General features: G+C 37.5%; 2 protein-coding genes across 6 annotated transcripts in view; one reads left to right on the forward strand and one right to left on the reverse strand.

Annotated features, from left to right (window-relative positions):
• Positions 1 to 25254, reverse strand: part of PJA1 (praja ring finger ubiquitin ligase 1) — a 1335831-nt gene that overhangs the window by 729308 nt on the left and 581269 nt on the right. Inside the window, exon 1 of one of the 4 annotated variants that reach the window (XM_050776232.1) lies at positions 3919 to 3922. The exons of the other annotated variants lie outside the window; for them this stretch is intronic. The gene's annotated coding sequence lies outside the window, so the exon portion shown is untranslated. Of the gene's footprint in view, positions 1 to 3918; positions 3923 to 25254 lie in introns of those variants that run through there. 4 annotated transcript variants of the gene reach the window in all.
• The window catches only part of EDA (ectodysplasin A), a 440121-nt gene that overhangs the window by 41294 nt on the left and 373573 nt on the right, over positions 1 to 25254 (forward strand). The window lies entirely within an intron of this gene.

Raw genomic sequence — 25254 nt, forward strand, 5'->3', positions numbered from 1 at the left:
AGAGACGGGGTTTCACCGTGTTACCCAGGATGGCATTCCCTTCCTTTTTAAGATTTTGTCATACTTTCTTCTCAAACTCTCGACATCACTGCCCACATGCTCACTTTCAACAGAGAACGCTGCTTCCTATGTTTGCATAGTACTAAAGAGTTTACAAAGCACTTTTGCATGCCTTTTCTGATTTTATCTCTCCCTCTTCTGCCATTGGAAATTGCTAGTTTAAGCAGTATTCTTCTTTAGAGCAAATAACTCTTGGTTCTTCAGTTGGTTCTAGTATCCAGTTTACCTGTCCTAACCATTTAAGCTGCACAGATCAACCTGTGCTTGCATTTCACAGTCTGTAAAAGTAGGATCCTCACACCTACCATTTTCACTCACAGGAACATTGTGTAAGCATTTGTCTTTACTCTGATTCTTTTTAAGTCTTTGAGTACAAAGAAACTGATTTTCCATCCACACCCACAGCACTACAAAAAACAAACAAACAAACAAAAAACCTCCCTGGACTGGAGATTCAGTGATTTTTTTTTACTCCAAAGTGTCTGATCTGCAGTTTGATAATAATAAAAAAAATCCATTTGCATCGTGGCCTAGACTAGCTTCTAGTCTAAATATTAGTGTGCCCTGTTTTAATATTTCTCCATGTATTAAATTGAAGTTTTCAGAGCAAATAAAATAAGGATGAGCTTTAATTTTCTGAAAGTATTTCTTTACTAAAGGATTCCTTTTAGGTTGAACAGATTCTTGGTAGATTTTAAATGAGTTGACTGATACAAATTCAGTTTATACTACATTTCAGGAACATCCTCTTGTGAAAAATGAGCTACATTTGTACAGGCAGTCCTCAATTTTCACCGCAGTGGTATTCCTGGGAACTGTCATAAAACATCATATTTTCCTACAGGAACAGTATTACAATTGGGGGTTGTGTTCCTGACCAAAGATGTAGCATCAAATAAATCATAAATATAACCAACAATGTGACATAAAAGCAAAGATATAGGAACTAGAAATCTATTATCATTTTAAGTAGTTAAAAATTATGCTCCAAATCCTACAAAATGGACACAAATGTGCTATATGCAATCATTATACAAATGACACCACTGCATTAGAAAGTGTGCATAATGCCCTTAAAATACAACCCAATTTTACAGTAAATTTTACCAAAAATAACCTGCTAGTCACAAGGGATCTATTTGTAGGAATAAATTCTTTCTTTTTGCTATCTTGTAAGGCAAAAAATCTTGTGGGGTTGGAGGCAGTGTATGGTCTAAATGATCTAACTTTGTTTCCCAAACCTGGCAGTGCATCAGTCACCTGAGGAACTTTATAGATGCAGGTTTCTGGGCCTGAACCCCAGAGATTGTCATAGAATAGAACTGGGGAAGGCCAGGAATATGTATTTTTAAAAATTCCCTAGGTGATTCTGATGCACAGCCAAGTTTAGAATCCTAGGCATGGATGTGTCAGTACCTATGTATCTTTCCCATCCCTTTTTTCAGCAAGCTCATACATTCAGCATCATTCCACTGACCATAACATTTGTGCCGGCAATAGGTTTAATAAGTGTTTCCAAGGTGTTCCTTTCATTGAAAAACATTTTAAAAAGTAAAGGCTGTCTTGAAGTTTGAAAAACATTTCAGTAAGTGAGGATGAAGTCCACATTTCTCTACTCACCCACTACTATATGTAGCTTTGAATAGGCTTAGGTATTAAATCATGTCTTAGGAAGTGACAGTTTTTTTGACAGCCATCAGAGTTCTTCACAGTTGATTGGGAAGCAAGAAGAATTACTAGGTCATTAATCACTAGTATTTTTTTTATTTTAAAAAATTCTTTTTTTTTGGCGTGGCTCAAGCCTGTAATCCCAGCACTTTGGGAGGCCGAGGCGGGCGGATCACGAGGTCAGGAGATCGAGACCATCCTGGCTAACACGGTGAAACCCCGTCTCTACTAAAAATACAAAAAGAAATTAGCCGGGCGTGGTGGCGGGCGCCTGTAGTCCCAGCTACTCCGGAGGCTGAGGCAGGAGAATGGCGTGAACCCGGGAGGCGGAGCTTGCAGTGAGCCGAGATCGCGCCACTGCACTCCAGTCTGGGCGACAGAGCGAGACTCCGTCTCAAAAAAAAAAAAAAAAAAAAAAATTCTTTTTTTATTATACTTTTAAGTTCTAGGGTACATGTACACAACGTGCAGGTTTGTTACATATGTATACATGTGCCATGTTACTGTGCTGCACCCATTAACTCATCATTTACATTAGGTATATCTCCCAATGCTGTCCCTCCCCCATCACCACACCCCACGACAGGCCCTGGTGTGTGATGTTCCCCACCCTGTGTCCAAGTGTTCTCATTGTTCAATTCCCACCTATGAGTGAGAACATGCGGTGTTTGGTTTTCTGCCCTTGTGATAGTTTGCTGAGAATGATGGTTTCCAGCTGCATCCACGTCCCTACAAAGGACACGAACTCATCCTTTTTTATGGCTGCATAGTATTCCATGGTGTCTATGTGCCACATTTTCTTAATCCAGTCTCTCATTGATGGACATTTGGGTTGGTTCCAAGTCTTTGCTATTGTGAATAGTGCCACAATAAACATACGTGTGCATGTGTCTTTATAGCAGCATGATTTATAATCCTTTGGGTATATCCCCAGTAATGGGATGGCTGGGTCAAAAGGTGTTTCTAGTTCTAGATCCTTGAGGAACCGCCACACTGTCTTCCACAATGGTTGAACTAGTTTACAGTCCCACCAAGAATGTAAAAGTGTTCCTATTTCTCCACATCCTCTCCAGCACCTGTTGTTTCTTGACTTTTTAATGATTGCCATTCTAACTGGTGTGAGATGGTATCTCATTATGGTTTTGATTTGCATTTCTCTGATGGCCAGTGATGATGAGCATTTTTTCATGTGTCTGTTGGCTGCATAAATGTCTTCTTTTGAGAAGTGCCTGTTCATATCCTTTGCCCACTTTCTGATGGGATTGTTTGATTTTTTCTTGTAAATTTGTTTAAGTTCTTTGTAGATTCTGGATATTAGCCCTTTGTCAGATGGGTAGATTGTAAAAATTTTCTCCCATTCTGTAGGTTGCCTGTTCACTCTGATGGTAGTTTCTTTTGCTGTGCAGAAGCTCTTTAGTTTAATGAGATCCCATTTGTCAATTTTGGCTTTTGTTCCCATTGCTTTTGGTGTTTTAGTCATGAAGTCCTTGCCCATGCCTATGTCCTGAATGGTATTACCTAGGTTTTCTTCTAGGGTTTTTATGGTTTTAGGTCTAACATTTAAGTTTTTAATCCATCTTGAATTAATTTTTGTATAAGGTGTAAAGAAGGGATCCCGTTTCAGCTTTCTACATATGGCTAGACAGTTTTCCCAGCACCATTTATTAAATAGGGAATCCTTTCCCCATTTCTTGTTTTTGTCAGGTTTGTCAAAGATCACATGGTTGTTTGGTATTATTTCTGAGGGCTCTGTTCTGTTCCATTGGTCTATATCTCTGTTTTGGTACCAGTACCATGCTGTTTTGGTTACTGTAGCCTTGTAGTATAGTTTGAAGTCAGGTAGCATGATGCCTCCAGCTTTGTTCCTTTGGCTTAGGATTAATCACTAGTATTTTTTTAAAAATACATTTCATTGTGTATATTTACGGTATGCAACATAATGTTATGGGATACATATACATAGTAAAAAGATAATTACAGTGAAACACATTAATATATCCATCTTCTCACATAGTTACCTATTTTTTGTTTCTGTAGCAAGAGCAGCTAAAATTTATTTATTTAGCATGAATTCCAAATGCAGGACAATTTTATTACATATACTTCTCATGTTGGACATTAGATCTCTAGACTTGTTTATCCTATATATCTGCTATTTTTTTTCCTCCGACCTACATCTCTCCATTTTCTCCCCCAAGCCCCCGCCCATAGTAATCACTGTTGTGCTGTTGTGTTCTCTATCTTCGTATATTTGAACTTTTAAGATTCCATATATAAGTGATGTCATGTGATATGGTTTGGCTGTGTCCCCACCCAAATCTCATCTTGAATTGTGGCTCCCATAATTCCCACATATCATGGGAAGAACCCAGTGGAAGGCAATTGAATCATGGTGGAGGTCTTTCCTATGCTGTTCTCGCGATAGCGAGTGAGTTTTCATGAGATCTGATGGTTTGATAAAGGGGATCTCCCCTGCATATGTCCTCTCTTGCCTGCTGCAATGTAAAAAGATATGTCTTGCTTCCCCTTCACCATCTGCCATGATTGTGAGGCCTCCCCAGCCATATGAAACGGTGAGTTCATTAAATGTCTTTCCTTTATAAATTACCCAGTCTTGGATATGTCTTTATTAGCAGTGTGAAAACAGACTCATACAGTAAATTGGTACCGAGGTAGTGGTACACTGCTGTAAAGATATCCAAAAATGTGGAAGCATCTTTGGAACTGGGTATCAGGCAGAGGTTGGAACAGTTTAGAGGGCTCAGAAGAAGTCAGGAAAATACGGGAAAGTCTGGAACTTCCAAGAGACTTGTTGAATGGCTTTGACCAAAATGCTGATAGTGATATGGACAAAAAAGTTCAGGCCGAAGTGGTCTCTGATGGAGATGAGGAACTTGTTGGGAACTGGATGACTTTTGCTATGTTTTAACACAGAGACTGATGGCATATTGCCCGTGCCCTAGAGATGTGTGGAACTTTGATCTTGAAAAAATTCTGGGAAGAAATTTCTAAGCAGTAAAGCATTCAAGAGGTGACTTGGATACTGTTAAAAGCATTCAGTTTTATGTATTCAATGTGGTTTGGAATTGGAAGTTATGTTTAAAAGGGAAGCAGAGCATAAAAGTTTGGAAAATTTGTAGCTGGATGATGCAACAGAAAAGAAAAACCCATTTTCTGAGGAGAAATTCAAGCTGGCTGCAGAAATTTACATAAGTAATAAGGAGCCAAATATTAATCGCCAAGACAATGGGGGAAATGTCTCCAGGGCATGTCAGAGGTTTCCACGGCAGCCCCTGCCATCACAGGCCCAAGGCATAGGAGGAAAAAATGTTTTCGTGGGCCTGGACCCAGGGACCCCCTGCTGTATGTGCAGCCCAGAGACTTGGTGTCCTGTGTCCCAGCTGCTTCAGCTGTGACTACAAGGGGCCAAGGTACAACTCGGCCTGTGACTTCAGAGGGTGCATGCCCCAATTTTTGGCAGCTTCCATGTGGTGTTGAGCCTGCGGATGCACAAAAGTCAAGAATTGAAGTTTGAAAGCCTCTGCCTAGATTTCAGAGGATGTATGGAAACGCCTGTATGTCCAGGTGAAGATTGCTGCAGGGGTGGGGTCTTCATGGAGAACTTCTGCTAGGGCAGTGCAGAAGGGAAATGTGGGGTGCAAGCCTCCACCCAAAATCCTTACTGGATTCTAGTGGAGCTAGGAGAAGAAGGCCACCGTCCTCCAGACCCCAGAATTGTAGATCCACTGACAGCTTGTACTGTGTACCTAGAAAAGCCACAGACACTCAACGCCAGCCTGTTAAAGCAGCTGGGAGGGGGGCTGTACCCTGCAAAGCCACAGGGGTGGAGCTGCCCGAGGCCATGGAAGCCCACACCTTGCATCAGTGTTACTTGGATGTGAGACATGGAAGCAAAGGAGATAATTTTGGAGCTTTAAGATTTAACTGCTCTGCTGGATTTTGGACTTGCATGAGGCCTGAAGCCCCTTTGTTTTGGCCATTTCTTCCATTTGGAATGGGTATGTTTACCCAATTCCTGTACCCCCACTGTATCTGGGAAGTAACTAACTTGCTTTTGATTTTACAGGCTCATAGGCAGAAGGGACTTGCCTTGTGTCAGATGTGACTTTGATCTGTGGACTTTTGAGTTAATGCTGAAATGAGTTAAGACTTTAGGGGACTGTTGGGAAAGCATGATTGGTTTTGAAATGTGAGGAAATGAGATTTGGGAAGGGCCAAGGGTGGAATGATATGGTTTGACTGTGTCCCCACCCAAATGTCATCTTGAATTGTAGCTCTTATAATTCCCATGTGTCACGGGAGGCACCTTGTAGGAGGTATTTGAATCAAGGGGCATGTCTTTTCCATGCTGTTCTCTTGATAGTGAGTTTTCATGAGATCTGATGGTTTTATAAAGGAGAGTTCCCCTGCACATGCCCTCTCTTGCCTGCTGCCATGTAAGACATGTCAAGCCCCTTTGCCTTCCACGATGACTGTGAGGCTTCCCCTGCCATGTGGAACTGTAAGTCAATTAAACCTTTATAATTACCCAGTCTTATGTCTTTATTAGCAGCATGAGAACAGCTAATACATCATGCAATATTTTTCTTTCTGTGTCTGGCTTATTTCACTTAGCATAATGTCCTCCAGGCTTATTCATGTTGTGGCAAATGGCAAAATCTCATTTCTTTTTAGACCAAATAATATTTAATTGTGTGTGTGTATGTGCGTGTGTGTGTGTGTTGCACACTACAGTTTCTTTATCCATTTGTCCATTGATGAACATTTAAGTTGTTTCCATATCTTGGCTATTGTGAACAATGCTGCAATGAACATGAGAGTGCAGATATCTTTAAGAGGTGGTGATTTCATTCCTTTTAGGTATATGCCCAGAGAGGGTCTTATGGTAGTTCTATTTTTAATTTATTTAGAAACTTCTGTATTGTTTTCCATAATGGTCATACCAGTCTACATCCCTACCAGTAGTGTACAACAGTTTCCTTTTCTCCATGCCTGTGACAACGTTTGTTATCTTTTGACTTTTTGATAATAGCCATTCTAGTGGGTGTGAAGTGGTATCTCATAGTGGCTTTGATTTGCCTTTCCCTGGTGACTAATGATGTAGAGCATTTTTTCATATGCTTATTGGATATTTTTATGTATTCTTTAAAGAAATGTCTATTCAGGTCTTTTGACCATTTTGTAGTTAGGTGTTTGTTTTTCTGCTATTGAGTTGCGTGAGTTCTTTATACATTTTGGATATTAATCTCTTATCAGATATATGATTTCCAATATTCTCCTAATATGTAGACTGCCATTTCATTTTGTTGATTGTTTCCTTTTCCGTGCAGAAGCTTTTTAGTTTGTTGTAGTCTCATTTATTTAATTTTGCTTTTGTGGCTTGAACTTTTAGTGTAATATGTAAAAAATCATTTTCAAGGCCAATATCCAGGAGTTTTTCTCTTATATTCCCTTCAAAAAGTTTTATAATTTCTGGTCTTACATTTAGGTCTTTTATCCATTTGAATTTATTATGGTATAAGCTAAAGGTCCAATTTTATTCTTTTGCACATGGAAATCCAGTTTTTCTAGCACCATTTGTTGAAGAGACTATCCTTTCCCCATTGTGTTCTCCTGGTGCCCTTGTCACAAAGTAATTGACTGTATATGTTTGGATTTTTTCCTGGGCTCTGTATTCTGTTTCGCTGGTCCATGTGTCTGTTTTTATGCCAGACCAATACCATTTTGATTACTATAGGTTTGTAATATAATAAATTATATAATATAATCAGGAAGTATGATGCCTCCAACTTTGTTTTCCTTTCTCAGAATTGTTTTGTTTATTTAAGGTCTTTTATGTTTCCATACAAATTTTAGGATTGTTTTTGCTATTTCTGTGAATAATGCCATTGGAATTTTGATTGGGATTGCATTGAATCAGTATATTGTTTTGGGTAGTATGGACATTTCATCAGTATTAATTTTTCCAATCCATGAACATGGAATATCTTTCCATTTATTGGTATCTTTTTCAGTTTATTTCATCAGTGTTTTGCAGTTTTTGGTATACATATCTTTCACTTCATTGGTTGAATTTATTAAGTATATTTTTGATGCTATCATAAATGGGATTGTTTATTTCTTTTTCAGTTAGGTAATTATTTTTGTATAAAAATGCTACTAATTTTTGTATGTTGATTTTGTATCCTGCAACTTTACTGAATTCATTTATTAGTTCTAACAGCTTTTTATGGACTTGGGGTTTTTTACATATAAGATCATCTCATCTGCAAATAGAGATAATTTTACTTCTTCCTTTCTTATTTGGGTATCTATTGTTTCTTTTTCTTGTCTGATTGTTCTGTCTAGTACTTTCAGTACTATGTTGAATAGAGTTGGTGGGAGTAGGCATTCCTGCCTTGTATCACATTGTAGTGGGCAAGCTGTAAGTTTCTTCATATTGATTATAAGGTTAGCTGTGGGTTTTTCATAAAATAGCCTTATATTATGTTGAGGAACATTAATACCTAAACTTTTGAGAGTTTTTTTCAAGAAAGGATGTTGGACTTTTTTGAATGCTTTTTCTGCAACAATTGAGATGATCATGTGGTTTTTATCTTTCATTTTGTTAATGTCATATATATCACATGGATTGATTTGCTTATGTTAAACCAGTCTTGCATAACAGGGATAATTCCCACTTGGTCAGTTTATATAATCTTTTTGATGTATTGTTGGATTTTGTTTCCTAATATTTTATTGAGGATTTTTTGCATTAATGTTCACCAGTAGCCTTTAGTTTTCTTTTCTTGTGATGTCTTTATCAGGTTTAAGAATCCAGGTGATACTGGTCTCATAACATGTGTTGGAAAATATTCCTGCTAGCTCTGTTTTTAGAAGAGTTTAAGAAATATTGATATTAATTCTTCTTTGAGTGTTTGGTAGAATTTAGTCATGAACCTACCTGGTTTTGGGCTTTTCTTTGTTCTGAAGTTTTTTGTTTTTTGTTTTCCAAATTATACTTTAAGTTCTAGGGTACATGTGCACAATGTGCAAGTTTGTTACATATGTATACATGTGCCATGTTGGTGTGCTGCACCCATTAACTCGTCATTTACATTAGGTTTATCTCCTAATGCTATCCCTTCCCCCTCCCCCCTCCCTGGTATGTGATGTTCCCCTTCCTGTGTCCAAGTGATCTCATTGTTCAATTCCCACCTATGAATGAGAACATGTGGCATTTGGTTTTCTGTTCTTGCGACAGTTTGCTGAGAATGATGGTTTCCAGCTACATCCACGTCCCTGCAAAGGACATGAACTCATCCTTTTTTATGGCTGCATAGTATTCCATGGTGTCTATGTGCCACATTTTCTTAATCCAGTCTGTCACTGATGGACATTTGGGTTGATTCCAAGTCTTTGCTATTGTGAATAGTGCCACAATAAACATACGTGTGCATGTGTCTTTATAGCAGCATGACTTATAATCCTTTGGGTATATCCCCAGTAATGGGATGGCTGGGTCAAATGGTATTTCTAGTTCTAGATCCTTGAGGAATCGCCACACTGTTTTCCACAGGGTTGAACTAGTTTACAGTCCCACTAACAGTGTAAAAGTGTTCCTATTTCTCCACATCCTCTCCAGCACCTGTTGTTTCCTGATTTTTTAATGATTGCCATTCTAACTGGTGTGAGATGGTATCTCATTATGGTTTTGATTTACATTTCTCTGATGGTGAGTGATGAGCATTTTTTCATGTACCTATTGGCTGTATGCATGTCTTCTTTTGAGAAGTGTCTATTCATATCCTTTGCCCACTTTTTGATGGGGTTGTTTTTTTCTTGTAAATTTGATTGAGTTCTTTATAGGTTCTGGATATTAGCCCTTTGTCAGATGAGTAGATTGCAAAAATTTTCTCCCATTCTGTGGGTTGCCTGATCACTCCTATGGTAGTTTCTTTTGCTGTGCAGAAGCTCTTTAGTTTAATTAGATCCCATCTGTCAATTATGGCTTTTGTTGCCATTGCTTTTGGTGTTTTAGACATGAAGTCCTTGCCCATGCCTATGTCCTGAATGGTATTACCTAGGTTTTCTTCTAGGGTTTTTATGGTTTTAGGTCTAACATTTAAGTCTCTAATCCATCTTGAATTAATTTTCGTATAAGGAGTAAGGAAAGGATCCAGTTTCAGCTTTCTACTTATGGCTAGCCAATTTTCCCAGCACCATTTATTAAATAGGGAATCCTTTCCCCATTTCTTGTTTTTCTTAGGTTTGTCAAAGATCAGATGGCTGTAGATGTGTGGTGCTACTTCGGAGGTCTCTGTTCTGTTCCATTGGTCTATATCTCTGTTTTGGTACCAGTACCCTGCTGTTTTGGTTACTGTAGCCTTGTAGTATAATTTGAAGTCAGGTAGCGTGATGCCTCCAGCTTTGTTCTTTTGACTTAGGATTGTCTTAACAATGTGTTCCATATGAACTTTAAAGCAGTTTTTTTCCAATTCTGTGAAGAAAGTCATTGGTAGCTTAATGGGGATGGCATTAAATCTATAAATGACCTTGGGCAGTATGGCCATTTTCATAATATTGATTCTTCCTATCCATGAGCATGGTATGTTCTTCCATTTGTTTGTGTCCTCTTTTATTTCACTGAGCAGTGGTTTGTAGTTCTCCTTGAAGAGGTCCTTTACATCCCTTGTAAGTTGGATTCCTAGACATTTTATTCTCTTTGAAGCTATTGTGAATGGGAGTTCATTCATGATTTGGCTTTCTGTTTGTCTTAATTACTTCTTTAATCTGTTTATTTGTTACTGGTCTGTTCAGGCTTTCTATTTCTTCCTGACTCAATCTTGGTAGGTTGTATTTTTCTAGGAATTTATCTATTTCCTCTAGGTTATCCAATTTGTTGGCATATAATTATTTATAATTGTCTCTTTTAATTTCTTTCTTTCTTTCTTTCTTTCTTTTCTTTCTTTTTTTTTTTTTTTTTGAGATGGAGTCTCACTCTGTCACCCAGGCTGGAGTGCAGTGGTGCGATCTTGGCTCAAGCTCTGCCTCCCAGGTTCACGCCATTCTCCTGCCTCAGCCTTCTGAATAGTTGGGACTACAGACATCCACCACCATGCCCAGCTAATTTTTTTGTACTTTTAGTAGAGACTGGGTTTCACCATGTTAGCCAGGATGGTCTCAATCTCCTGACCTCATGATCCGCCTGCCTCGGCCTCCCAAAGTGTTGGGATTACAGGCATGAGCCACCGCACCTGGCCATCTCTTTTAATTTCTTAAGTGTCTTATAATTTTTTCACTTTCACTTTTATTCTATTTGAACCTTTTATATTTTTGTCTTAGACTGGCTAAAGATTTGTTAATATTGTTTATTTTTCAAACAACCAATCCTTAGTTTTATTGATTTTTTTTCTATGGTTTTTCTGTTCTCTATTTGATTTATTTCTGTTCTGATTTTTATGATTTCTTACGTTCTAATTTTGGGCTTAGTTTGTGTTTCTTTTATTAGTTACTTAAGGCATAATATTAGACTATTTATTTGGGACCTGTCTTAATTCATTTTTTGTTGCTATAACTGAATACCACAGACTGGGCAATTTATAAAGAAAAGATAAATGTTTTTTGTAGTTCTGGAGGCTGGGAAGTCCAAGATTGAGGGGCCTGCATCTGGCGAGGGCCTTCTGGCTCTGTCGCTCCATGGCAGAAGGTGGGTGGACAAAAAAGTATGAGAGAGCAAGATGGAGTCAAACTGTCTTTTATTACAAGCCCACTCTCACAATAACTAATTCACTCTCACAGTAATAACAATCTATTCATGAGGGGAGAGCCCTCATTACCTAATCATCTCTTGTAAGGCTCACCTCCCATCACTGTTGCATTGGGGACTAAGTTTCTAACACCATGAACTTTGGAGGACATATTCAAATAATGTCAGGATCCTTCTTTTTTAATGTAGGCATTTATTGCTATAAACTCCCCTTTTAGAACTGCTTTTGCCATTATCCCATAGGTTTTGGTGTGTTGTGTTTTCATTATCGCTTGTCTCAGGATATTTTCAAGTTTCCCTTTTGATTTCTTCTTTGATCCATTGGTTGTTCAGGGGATGTTTAATTATTTGTGAATTTTCCCAGATTTCTTACTGTTACTGATTTCTAGTTTTTTTATAATTATGATCTGAAGTGACACTAGATATGATTTCAGTCTTTCTCAATTTATTAAGACTTGTTTTGTGGCCGAACATGGACTATCCTGGAGAATGTTTCATGTGCATTAGAGAAAAATGTATATTCAGCTGCTCTTGGATGGAAAGTTTTTTAAATACATTTGTTAGGCTCATTTGTTCAGAAGTACAATTTAAATCCAGTATTTCCTTATAAATTTTCTGTCTGGTTGATCTACCCATTGAAGAAAGTGAGATACTGAAGGTCCCTACTATTTATTTATTTATTTATTGGAGATGATTTATTTATTTATTTATTTATTTATTTATTGGAGATGAAGTCTCACCCTGTCACCCAGGCTGGAGTGCAATGGTGCGATCTTGGCTCACAGCAACCTCCACCTCCTGAGTTCAAATGATTCTCCTGCCTCAGCCTCCTGAGTAGCTGGGATTACAGGCACCCACCACCATGCCCAGCTAATTTCAGCTAATTTTTATATTTTGAGTAGAGACTGGGTTTCACCATGTTAGCCAGGATAGTCTCGAATTCCTGATCTCGTGATCCACCCACGTTGGCCTCCCAAAGTGCTGGGATTACAGGCTTGAGCCACCATGCCCTGCCTGAAATTCCCTACTATTATTGTATTGCTATCTATTTCTCCTTTTATGTCCATTCATATTTACTTTATGTATTTAGGTGCTCCAATGTTAGATGCATAGATATTTACAATTGTTATGTTTTCTTGATGAATTGACTTCTTTATCATTAAACAATGACCTTCTGTGTTTCTTGTAAAAGTTTTTGACTGGAAGTCTATTTTGTCTGATATAAAGATATAAGCATAGCCACTCAGCTCTCTTTTGGTTACCATTTGTGTAGAATAGCTTTTCCCATCCCTTTGCTTTCAGCCTATGTCCTTAAAGCTTAAGTGGGTACCCTGTAGACAGCGTGTAGTTGGACCTTTTTTTTTTTTAATCCATTCAACTACTCTATGTCTTTTGATTGGAGAATTTAATTTACTTACATTCAAGGTTATTATTAATAGGTAAAGACTTACTACTGCCATTTTGTTGTTTGTTATTTGTTGGTTGTTTTTTTAGCTTCTTTGTTCCTTTCTTTCCCTGTCTATCTTTGTGATTTGTGATTTGATACTTTTCTGTAGTGCTGAACTTTGAGTCTTTTGATACTTTTGATACTTTTCTGTAGTGCTGAACTTTGAGTCTCCTCTCTTTATCGTTTGTATATCTGCTGTAGGTTTTTGTTTTATGTTTACTGTGATGCTTACATAAAACATCTTATAGTTATAATAAACTATTTTAAGCTAATATCAACTTCTATCACATACAGAAACTAGACTTTTACCCTCCTTTTCCACATTTATATTTTTGATATAACAATTTACATCTTTTTATATTGGGTATTTTTAACAACTTATTATAATTTTAGTTATTGTTAACCATCTTTTTTCTTTTTCTTTTTTTTCAACTTTTATTTTAGATTCACATGGTACATGTGTAGGTTTGTTAACTGAGGATATTGCATGATGCTGAGGTTTGGGGTATGAAAGATTCCATCACCCAATTACTGAGTATAGTACCTAATAGTTAATTTTTCAAACCTTGCCTCCCACCCCATTCCATTCTCTAATTGTTCTCAGTTTCTATTGTTGGTATCTTTATGTCTATGAGTTGTTCACCGTTCTGATTTATAACCATACTAGAGTTATGTATGATTTACACACCATTATAACAGTACTGGAATATTCTGGATTTGAGTATGTATTTACCTCTACCAGTAAGTTTTAGATTTTCATATGTATTCATAATAGTAATTATCTTCTTTTTGTTTCAACTTGAAGAACTTCCTTAAGCATTTCTTGTAGGACAGGTCTAGTGGTGATGAATTCCTTAAATTTTTTCTTGTCTGGGAAAAACTGTCTCCTTCATTTCTGAATGACAGACTTGCTGAGTATAGTATTCTTGGCAGACTGTTTTTTTTTTTTTTTTCTTTCAGGACTTTGACTGTATTATTTCATTCTCTTATGGCCTACAAGGTTTCTGCTGAGAAATCCATTGATATTCTAATGGATATTCCTTTGTATGTGACTTGCCATTTTTCGCTTGCTGGTTTTAAAGTTTTCTCTTTGACTTTTGACAGTTTGATGATAGTGTACCTTAGAGAGGGCCCCTTTGGGTAGTAGCTGTTTGTGAACTTTTGAGCTTTGTGAATCTGGATGTTCATATCTCTCCCAAGACTTGGGAAGTTGTCAGCAATTATTTCATTAAATAATATTTCTGTCCCTTTCTCTGTCTCTTCTCCTTTGAAACTCTCATAATGTGAAAGTTTGTTTAATGTTTGCTTAATGATGCTCCTTAAGTCCCATAGGCTGTTTTCACTCTTTTTCATTGTTTTTATTTTTACTGAATCATTTATAAAAACAAAAAACCCCCGCATTGCCAAGACAATCCTATGTCAAAAGAACAAAGCTGGAGGCATCACGCTACCTGACTTCAAACTGTACTACAAGGCTACAGTAACCAACACAGCATGGTACTGGTACCAAAACAGAGATATAGACCAATGGAATAGAACAGAGCCCTCAGAAATAATACCACACATCTACAGCCATCTGATCTTTGACAAACCTCAGAAAAACAAGAAATGGGGAAAGGATTCCCTATTTAATAAATGGTGCTGGGAAAATTGGCTAGCCATAAGTAGAAAGCTGAAACTGGATCCTTTCCTTACTCCTTATACGAAAATTAATTCAAGATGGATTAGAGACTTAAATGTTAGACCTAAAACCATAAAAACCCTAGAAGAAAACCTAGGTAATACCATTCAGGACATAGGCATGGGCAAGGACTTCATGTCTAAAACACCAAAAGCAATGGCAACAAAAGCCATAATTGACAAATGGGATCTCATTAAACTAAAGAGCTTCTGCACAGCAAAAGAAACTACCATCACAGTGAACAGGCAACCTACAGAATGGGAGAAAATTTTTGCAATCTACTCATCTGACAAAGGGCTAATATCCAGAACCTATAAAGAACTCAAACCAATTTATGAGAAAAAAGCAAACAACCCCATCAAAAAGTGGGTAAAGGATATGAATAGACATTTCTCAAAAGAAGACATGCATACAGCCAACAGGCACATGAAAAATGCTTGTCATCACTGGCCATCAGAGAAATGCAAATCAAAACCACAATGAGATACCATCTCACACCAGTCAGAATGGCAATCATTAAAAAGTCAGGAAACAACAGGTGCTGGAGAGGATGTGGAGAAATAGGAACACTTTTACACTGTTGGTGGGATTGTAAACTGGTTCAACCATTGTGGAAAACAGTGTGGCGATTCCTCAAGGATCTAGAACTAGAAATACCATTTGACCCAGCCATCCCATTACTGGGGATATACCCAAAGGATTATAAATCATGCTGCTATAAAGACACATGCATACGTATGTTTATTGCAGCACTATTCACAATACCAAAGACTTGGAATCAACCCAAATGTCCATCAGTGACAGACTGGATTTCAAGAAAATGTGGCACATATACACCATGGAATACTATGCAGCCATAAAAAAGGATGAGTTCATGTCCTTTGTAGTGACATGGATGTAGCTGGAAACCATCATTCTCAGCAAACTATCACAAGAACAGAAAACCAAATACCGCATGTTCTCACTCATAGGTGGGAATTGAACAATGAGATCACTCAGACTCTGGAAGGGGAACATCACACACTGGGGCCTATTATGGGTAGGGAGGAGGGGGGAGGGATGGCATTGGGAGTTATACCTGATGTAAATGATGAGTTGATGGGTGCTGACGAGTTAATGGGTGCAGCACACCAACATGGCACAAGTATACATATGTAACAAACCTGCATGTTGTGCACATGTACCCTAGATCTTTAAGTATAATTAAAAAATAAAAATAAAAAAATAAAAAACACAGTGATGAAAAGCAAAAAACAAAAAAGGAAACAAAAAAATGCACCATGTTCAGGTTAACAGATTCTTTCTTCTGTTTGATCTAGTGTGCTATTGAAGTTCTCTCTATTTTTTTTTTTTTATTTCACTGATTGAATTTTTCAGCTCCAGGATTTATTTTTGGTTCTTTTTAATGATAACTGTCTCTTTTTTGAATTTATCCTCAGATCATAAATTATTCTCCAATTTCATTGAATTGTTTCTATATCTTCTCTTGTATCTTGCTGAATTTCCTTAAGATTAATATTTTGAACTCATTTTTAGGTAATTTGTTTCATTTATTTGGGGTTAATTATTGGAGAATTATTCCATTCCTCTGGTAGTGTCATGCTTCCTTGCTGCTTCATGTTTTTTGTGTCCTTGCATTGATGTCTGTGCATCAGGTGGTGTAGTCACCTCTTCCAAACTTTACAGAGTGGCTTTTGTATGGGAAGACATTCACCTGAAGATGGGCCTGAGGGTGACAATTGAGCAGACTATGGTGACTCTCATTCCATGTGGGCACAATGGTGTAGCCTTTGTGCAGCTTATTTAGTTGTAATCAATGTCTGTGATGACTGCAGGTGCGTCAGTAGTCTAGGCTATTGGAGTTTGTGGCAGCGATGGTGGCTTCATAGGTTATTAGGGCAAGGACTGTAGGGATCCTCCTGGTCTTACTTTTCCCACAGTGGGGTGTCTGAGCCGTAGGTATCTGTGTTGGTGTCAGATCTGACATGGCCAATAGGCAGCCACAGTAGTACTTGGCCAGGGTACAGTTGCTCAGAGTAGCTGTGAAGATGATTTCCTGGGCTCAGGGTCTTGTGAAACTATGGTAGCACCCAAAACTTGAGGCATACGTTCACTCTCAAGGCATGAATGACTGTGGTTTCCCATTAACCAGGAACTGTTGCTCTATGGCACACTCCAGAAGCTTGGGTCCAGGGGGCTGTGATATAGCTGTGGTTCTGACCAGCTGATTCCAAGCTGCTTCCAAGCTGATTCTGAATGGGGGAATAGGGTGGCAGAGGCAAGGTGTTTCTTTCCCTTCCCTAAGCAGCCATCCTGGGTTTGTGTGCTTTATAGGTTTTCTGCTGCTTCTTTGATGTTCTCTGGTGCTCTCCTTTAGTCATTTCTGTCAAAAATGTAGTCGTTTATTCATTGTTTTGTTTTTTGTGTTTGTGTGTGGTAGATAAAACAGTATTGGGAACTTCTCTTTGGCCATCTTGCTAATGTCATTCTTTTCTTCCTCTCAATCACTAGTCTTTTCAAAAGAAACTCCATGTGTCACCTATTAGAGACACTTATAAAAAGTTTTTCTTCCCCTAGTAGATTGAAAGCTCCATGAAGCCAAAGACTAGGTCTTAAATATCCTCTATTCTTGCCCATAAATCCTAATACATAGAAGGAACTCAGTAATTATTTATTTATTGAACAGTGAATAATAGCACTTCTGCCAATTGGTAAAACAGGCATAAGATGGTATTTCCTGACTACTGCTTGTTCACTTTTGAGAAAATTCTTCCCTGCATAGTTTGCATTCATAGGTCTGGATATGTGAATGTAAGTTTTAGAGTTGTGGAGGGGAACTTAGATCATGTTATACACCTACCGCGTTTTTACATGGGAAAACTGAGGTTTTGTTTAAGGTTACCATGCCAGGTTTTTCTCCATTTCATATTTTTCTTTTTATCCATTTATCACATGTTTGAGTACCTGCTATGTATGAGCCCCAAAAAGCAAATGGTCCATTTCCTTTATGAAGTAAGAGACAAGGTCATTTTCTGAAAAGGGTGGAGCTGGGGAATAGTGCTCTGGAAGACTGAGAAGATTGGAGAATTTTTAAAAGTTGTGGCAGAAAGTGAAAAAGAAAAACACAGCAAGATTGGTGAGCAGATTTCAGGAGTCTGCTGCAAGTGATTTTTATTTTATGTATTGAAACAAATCTGCCTGTTTAACAAAACATGCCCCATAACTTGGCTACTGGATACAGGCACAGAGAAAGTGAATAGTAGGAATGATCAATGGTTAGAATTTGGCCTAGATGAGTACAAAAACATCATTATCAATAACAATAACATCATTATAGTGAGTTAAGAGGTTTTGTGGTTTTGGCAGGAGTGTAACAGCATTGATACACTATGGAACCTAAGCTGGATAGGGAAGGAAGTAAAGAAAATTTTGATTAATAGGGAAAAAGTAGAGGAAGAAGGGTCAGTGAACTAGAGGTCTTGATGACCTGAAAGAAGAGTGATAGTAGGAATAGTTGAACCAGCAAAGCTGGAAGTTTGTGATCAGAGAATTTCATGTTTGAATTAGTGATTTTGGAGATGGAGTAGGAAAGGGTGATGGAAACTTCCGAGGTGTACAGAATGAGTGGCTCATGTGGAGTGGAAGGATGAGGTCATTGGAAATGAAGAAGTTAAGGAACGGAAAGGTCAGCATATTCGGTATGCTATACCACATTTTCATGAATTTATCTTCCTTTTAGATGGTAACAAAAATACATCCTACACCCAGGCAATTTTACTGTATTCAAAAAAATCATTTAGAAGCAAAGTTATTGGTGTGAGGTAAATATATTCTATAGTCTGAATCAGTTCATGAGATCTAATAATGTTGAATAACTATTTCCTCCATGATCAGTTTTACTATGAAATTTATTGTCCAAATCAAACTTGGCTTAGGTGGAGGACGGGGTCTTTATTAGTGTTCACAAGAGACATGTTTAAATGTCAGCTCTAGGACAGCTATTCTAGGCTATTCAAAGTCTATTCTCCAAGGAATTTGAAGAGCTCTCAGAATGGATATATTAAATTAGCTGTTGCAGTAAGAAAGATGTGGAATTTTCAATCTCTGCCTCTTTGCTATCCCCTTTGTCTTTGGGCATGGTCAGATTCCCTCTTCTAAAAAACATTTCCTGGAACCCTGCTGCCCCATCAAGCTACCTCTCAATTCTTTTCTTCCTTTCCTTGCTATAAATATTTACTTTTCTCCTTATTTATTGAAAACAGCTAATTTTTATTGAACAATATTGTAGGAAAAGCCTATCTATCTATCTATCTATCTATCTATCTATCTATCTATCTATCATCATAATACATAGCTTTTGTTATTTGGGGTATACTTTTCTCTGTTACATATGTACCTTTTTTCCCCATAGTTTGAATCACAAACTGTTAAGTCTTATGAGGGTAGAAGGTCTGTCTATTTTGTCTGTCACTATATATCTAGTATATATGCCTATCACATAAGAGGGACTCCATAATCAAATGTGAAATGAATGAACGGTGTATATTTTAAATTTGTATTTTGATTTTTTTCTATTTAACATGATAAGTATTTCCCTTTTTCTTCAGTCTTTATTATATTCAAAAAGTATTTTATTGTTTTAATAGATCATAAATCACTACTTTTTGTAGTTGGACATTTCAAGTATTTTACAATCGTTTACTATTACCAACAACCATGTAATGTACAACCTTTTGCATTAATGTATTTGCTTGCTATTATTCTTTCATGGAACAATTTTTTAAAAGTTAAATTCCAGGGAGTGGGATTACTGGGCAAAAGTGAGCATTTTCGTTCTGGTGAGCTTGTTGAAAGAATTGAATACCTTTTGCCTTCGTGTCCTGACTCCTTCCTAAGTGGCTTGGAATTTGGCTCCTGCCTCTACCACTTCAAAGAAATACTTCTTCCAATGGCTTCCTGTTTGCCAAATCAGCCTGTTTGTTTTGAGCTTTAAGAACCTTCTTGACTTTTTTTTTTTTAATTTATTTATTATTATTATACTTTAAGTTGTAGGGTACATGTGCATAACGTGCAGGTTTGTTACATATGTATACTTGTGCCATGTTGGTGTGCTACACCCATCAACTCGTCATTTACATCAGGTATAACTCCCAATGCAATCCCTCCCCCCTCCCCCCTCCCCATGATAGGCCCCGGTGTGTGATGTTCCCCTTCCTGAGTCCAAGTGATCTCATTGTTCAGTTCCCACCTATGAGTGAGAACATGCGGTGTTTGGTTTTCTGTTCTTGTGATAGTTTGCTAAGAATGATGGTTTCCAGCTGCATCCATGTCCCTACAAAGGACACAAACTCATCCTTTTTTATGGCTGCATAGTATTCCATGGTGTATATGTGCCACATTTTCTTAATCCAATCTGTCACTGATGGACATTTGGGTTGATTCCAAGTCTTTGGTATTGTGAATAGTGCTGCAATAAACATACGTGTGCATGTGTCTTTATAGCAGCATAATTTATAATCCTTTGGGTATATACCCAGTAATGGGATGGCTGGGTCATATGGTACATCAAGTTCTAGATCCTTGAGGAATCGCCATACTGTTTTCCATAATGGTTGAACTAGTTTACAATCCCACCAACAGTGTAAAAGTGTTCCTATTTCTCCACATCCTCTCCAGCACCTACTACCACCTTCTACTCTCTTGGTTTCATGACATGTCATTATTTTTGTTCTCTTGCTGCCTCCCTGACTGATGTTCTTCCTTGAACCCCTGAAGTGTGACCTTTCCCAAGGTTCTGTCCTGTCCCCTCCAACACTATTATCTCTGTTTTATTTTTTTCTTTTTGTGAAACAGGGTCTTGCTTTGTTGGCCAAGTTGCAGTGTAGTGGTGCGACCTTGGCTCACTGAAGCATTGACCTCGAGGCTCAAGAGATCCTCCCACCTCAGCCTCCTGAGTAGCTGGGACCAAAGGCACATGCCACCATGACCAGCTAATTAAAAAAAAATTATAGAGATGAGGTATTGCTGTGTTGCCCAGGCTGGTCTCAATCTCCCAGGCTCAAGCAATCTGCCCTCCTTGGCCTCCCAAGGTGTTGGGATTACAGGCGTGAGCCTCCATGCCTGGCTTCTCTCTATATTTGAGTAACTCCCAAATTATTATATCTAGCCCTGACTTCATTCTTAAGCTTCAGATTTGTGTTTCATTTCTTGATCTCCCATTAGTGTTCCATATTGTATACTCATCATATCTAAAAATGAATTTCCACTTTCCAAATCAGTTCCCTGTAACTATTCCATTTCTGATAATGCTGTTGCCATTCCTAAAATCTGGACACCATGGAGACATTTTGATCCTTCCTCCTTTTTTGCTCCACCTATTCCATTAGTTGCCCTGCTATATGAATGCTAATTCTTCACTGTCCCTAACATTTTTTTTCAAAAAAATTTTTTCTGAATTGATTCATTTATTTAACAAATATTTATTGAGAACTACCGTGTACCAGGTACTATTTATGGCACCAAGGATATAGTAGTGAACATAACACAAAAATTCTGGCCCTCATGGAGCCGATAGTCTAGAGGAGGAAGACACACAATATGTGTGTCTATATGTTTTCTATAAGTAAAACATATAGAATGTCAGATAATAAAATGTTATATGGAGAAAAATTAGGGAAGTTGGAGAGAGAAGACAGGACAGGATGTGTATGTATATGTGCACATTTTTAAATTGGGTAGTCCAGGGAAGCTAACTGAGAAGGTGATATTTGAGCAAAGATCTGGAGACAGTCAGGAAAGAGCCAGGCAGATATGGGAGAGGATAAGGGAGCATTCTAGGCAGAAGTAGTAGCAAATGTAAAAGCCCTGAGATGGGGGAGAACATGAGTGTTCCAGAAATAGCAAGATGGCCATTGTGACTGAAGCAGAGTGAGTAAAAGGAAGAGTAATAGAGGTGAGGTTAGAGAGGTAAAAGGACAGAAACAGATGATGTAGGGCCTTGTAGGTCATTGTAAAGACTATGGCTTTGTGTTATGAGTGAAATAGGAAGCCAATGGAGGGACTTGAGCAAAGGGATGACCTGATTTGACCTATTTTATTGGTAGGAAAACTTTAGCTGCTGGGTTGAGACCAGACTATAGCAGGGCAAGGGTAGAAGCAAGGCATAAGTAAGGGGGCTATTGCAGTAAGCTAGGTGAGAGTTGATGGCTTGGACCAGAGTAGTGGTAGTGAAAGTGGTGAAAGATTGTTGGATTCTGAATTTACTGTTGATTGAACGTGGCATGTGAGAGGAAACAGTGAAGTCAAGGATGTCTTTGAGATTTTAGCCTCGAATGGAAGAATGAGTTTTTCTGTGTGTGTGTGTGTGTGTGTGTTTGTGGGTGTGTATTTAATCTCTAATTTCTTAGACTCTCATAATATGTATTTTATTCTGTCTATACTATAATTACTTTTCACCTGGGCTGTATCAATAATCTTGATAAAGGTTCAGTGGTGAATCAGATCTCCTCTTCCAGCCTCTCTTCTCACTCCAGTTCACCCTTTATAAAGTGACAAACTAATCATATCTTCAGTGGTTTCCCATTGCACTTAATTCAGCAGGTGGACTCGCCTGTCTTGGATTCAAGGCCCTCCATAATATGAGCCCAACCTATTTCTTTGGCTTTATCCTTTGCTATTCCCTTATATCTTCCAAATAAAGTGGCTTGCTGCTCCTCGAGTTTAGTGTTTATCCACATGTAACACGTTATAGATGATGCTTATTTGGAATCACATAATGATTAAGAATATAGACCTCTGTAGCTGGATACCCCAGGTTTGAATCATAATTTCATTTCTCATTGTGCCTTTGGACAGTTTAACCTCTATATCTTAGTTTTCTATCTCTAAAATAGGGATAATATTAATAGTAATCTACTTCATAGAGGTGTTTTGAGGATTAAATGGGTTTATATTGAAAACACAAAATCAGTGCCTGACCAACATGTTAAGTGCTCTAATATTTCGGCTGTCATTGTTGTTATTATTGTTACTATTTTTATTGTCTCTTTCTCTCCCCACTATAATATCAGGTCCCTGAGGGCAGAGATTTTTATCTGCTTTGTTTACTGTTCTATCCCTATTGCCTACAACAGTGCCTGGCATATAATAATAATATAATAATAATAATAATAATAAATGCTCAGTAAATATTTATGAAATGAATAATTGAAGTTTCCTTAGCCCAAGATGTCTACTACTGCTGTCTCTTCCCCCTACTCTCTTCTCTTAAGAACCTGTCCAAACTACAAGGCTTATCATGAATGCCATGTATTCCATGGAATACTTCGTGATTTTCTGATCCTTCTCCCCAAGCTAAGTTTAATTTCTCAATTCTTTGAATTCCCATGATAACTTACTTATGGTTTTCTTACATCTATTACATTTCTTTGCCTTTCATCTTAGTCATTTTTATCTAATCTCGCTTACTAGATATTAAGTTCTTAAACCACGGACTGTGTCTTATTTTATATCCCTTGTGATGCTAGTATAATGCCTTGAACATGGTAGATGCTCAATAGACATTTGCTGATTGAACTAAATCTGTTTTACTATTTATATACTTAGTTGTGTACAAATTTTCAGATTTCTAAGTCATACTTCCAAGGTATTAAATCTCTGTGCAATTTATTTCTTAGGTATCCTAAATGTTCAAGCTTAGAAAGACTATGCTTTTTTTATCTGCAGTTGCAGAAGAAATAGATTTGTCTTAAATCTTGTTTTAACTGCCTAAGGACCTTATACCAGATTATGAAATTGTCCTGCATATATGATCCTAAAGGGGAAGGTTTATCAAATATGGCAGTATACAGCTGGAATTCAATGATCTAGTAACATCACCTAAGAACTCAGATTTAAAAAGGCTTTGTGCAGATAAAGTATGTGTCATGAGATCCATGCACTTAAACTCATGCATGTTATATAGTGTAAGCTTCTGAAATACTCACTTATGATTTATTTACTCATCATTATGCTTAAATCATGATTATCAGATTTCCTAGCCAACAGCTGTGGAGAAGTCATTTAGAAATGTTAACAAGGCTCATCGAATAGTAGGAGGGAGAGACAGCTGACTCTAAGGAAGGAGACAGAAAAAACAAAAAACAGCCAAGAACTCATAGCAGTGTGGGGCTAATAGCCCTATATGGCTTAAATAAGTCTTGAGGGCATCAATGTGTTATAACATAGCTCAGTAATTGATGTTCATAATAATGACCCAGATTCATCAAAAAACAATTAAATTGTGATCATCTACTATGTTCTACTTGTGAAGATAAGCAATGAGTATTGAGTGTTTAGATTTCCATCCAAAAGATTAAATTTAAAATGGTTTTGTGTATAAAGTAATAAACCCTGAACTAGCTGGATGACTTGACTAACTCCTTCCTGAGTTACAATCAAGGTTTTCCTTCATTCAATATATACCTTTCTGTTCAAGCCCCTCTAACTAGAATTGAAATGCAATGGTAAGGCAACATGAGGTAGTAAATCTATAAAAATGAATTGTTCATTCACACTACATTTATAAAATAGGCAATACGATTATAGAACAGATGTTGACTGATTGAAATGCTGTATGCTCAATCATGTTATTGTTTATTTGATAAGGAATGCCATTTGTTTAGCTTTGCTCATTTATTCAGTGACTGTGGCCTGGAATTTTATTAGATGCCATATAGCTTTATATCTTGGCCGACCAGAATGCTGAGAGAATCTTAGCTTGAATGAACTGGATGAGTTTGAGTCCTTTGTAGGGACTTGGATGCAGCTGGAATCCATCATTCTTAGCAAACTATCACAAGAACAGAAAACCAAACACCGCATGTTCTCACTCATAGGTGGGAACTGAACAATGAGACCACTTGGACTCAGGAAGGGGAACATCACACACCGGGGCCTATCATGGGGAGGGGGGAGGGGGGAGGGATTGCATTGGGAGTTATACCTGATGTAAATGACGAGTTGATGGGTGCAGCACAGCAACATGGCACAAGTATACATATGTAACAAACCTGCACGTTATGCACATGTACCCTACAACTTAAAGTATAATAATAATAAATAAATTAAAAATAAATAAATAAATAAAAATAAAAATTAAAAAAAAAAAAAAAGAAGTTGGAGCTGTTTAGCTTTGGGAGTGAAGATGAGAAGACTTTAGTTTTGAAGGTTTTCCACTTGAAATGTCTTTGTTTTGTTTTATTTCATTTATATATGGGTGCCAGAACAAAAAAGTGACTAATAGTCTGGAAGTATTCATTACTTGTTTAACTTTATTCTGAAAACCTTCATCTTCCTAAAAGTCTTTCAGTGACTACCCAGGGAGAGATCGAGATCCAAGAAAATTTCCTGAAATGGAACCATTTATAACTGATGTGTTTCTGAATAATGGAGAAAACTTAAATTTAATTTTAAAAGTACCACAATACTAAACAGCTCTTATATTTGAAATAAATTATTCAACTAATTTTTTGTTCTCCTTTGGAGCCAGTTAGCAAATATCTTTTGTGTTGCAGTGAGATTACAGCAGATGATTTCATGGGAACATTTATTTAGATTTTGTATTTTATTTTATTAGTTGATAATATCTGG

The sequence above is a fragment of the Macaca thibetana genome, chromosome X (assembly GCF_024542745.1).
Source record: "Macaca thibetana thibetana isolate TM-01 chromosome X, ASM2454274v1, whole genome shotgun sequence".
Lineage (NCBI taxonomy): Eukaryota > Metazoa > Chordata > Mammalia > Primates > Cercopithecidae > Macaca > Macaca thibetana.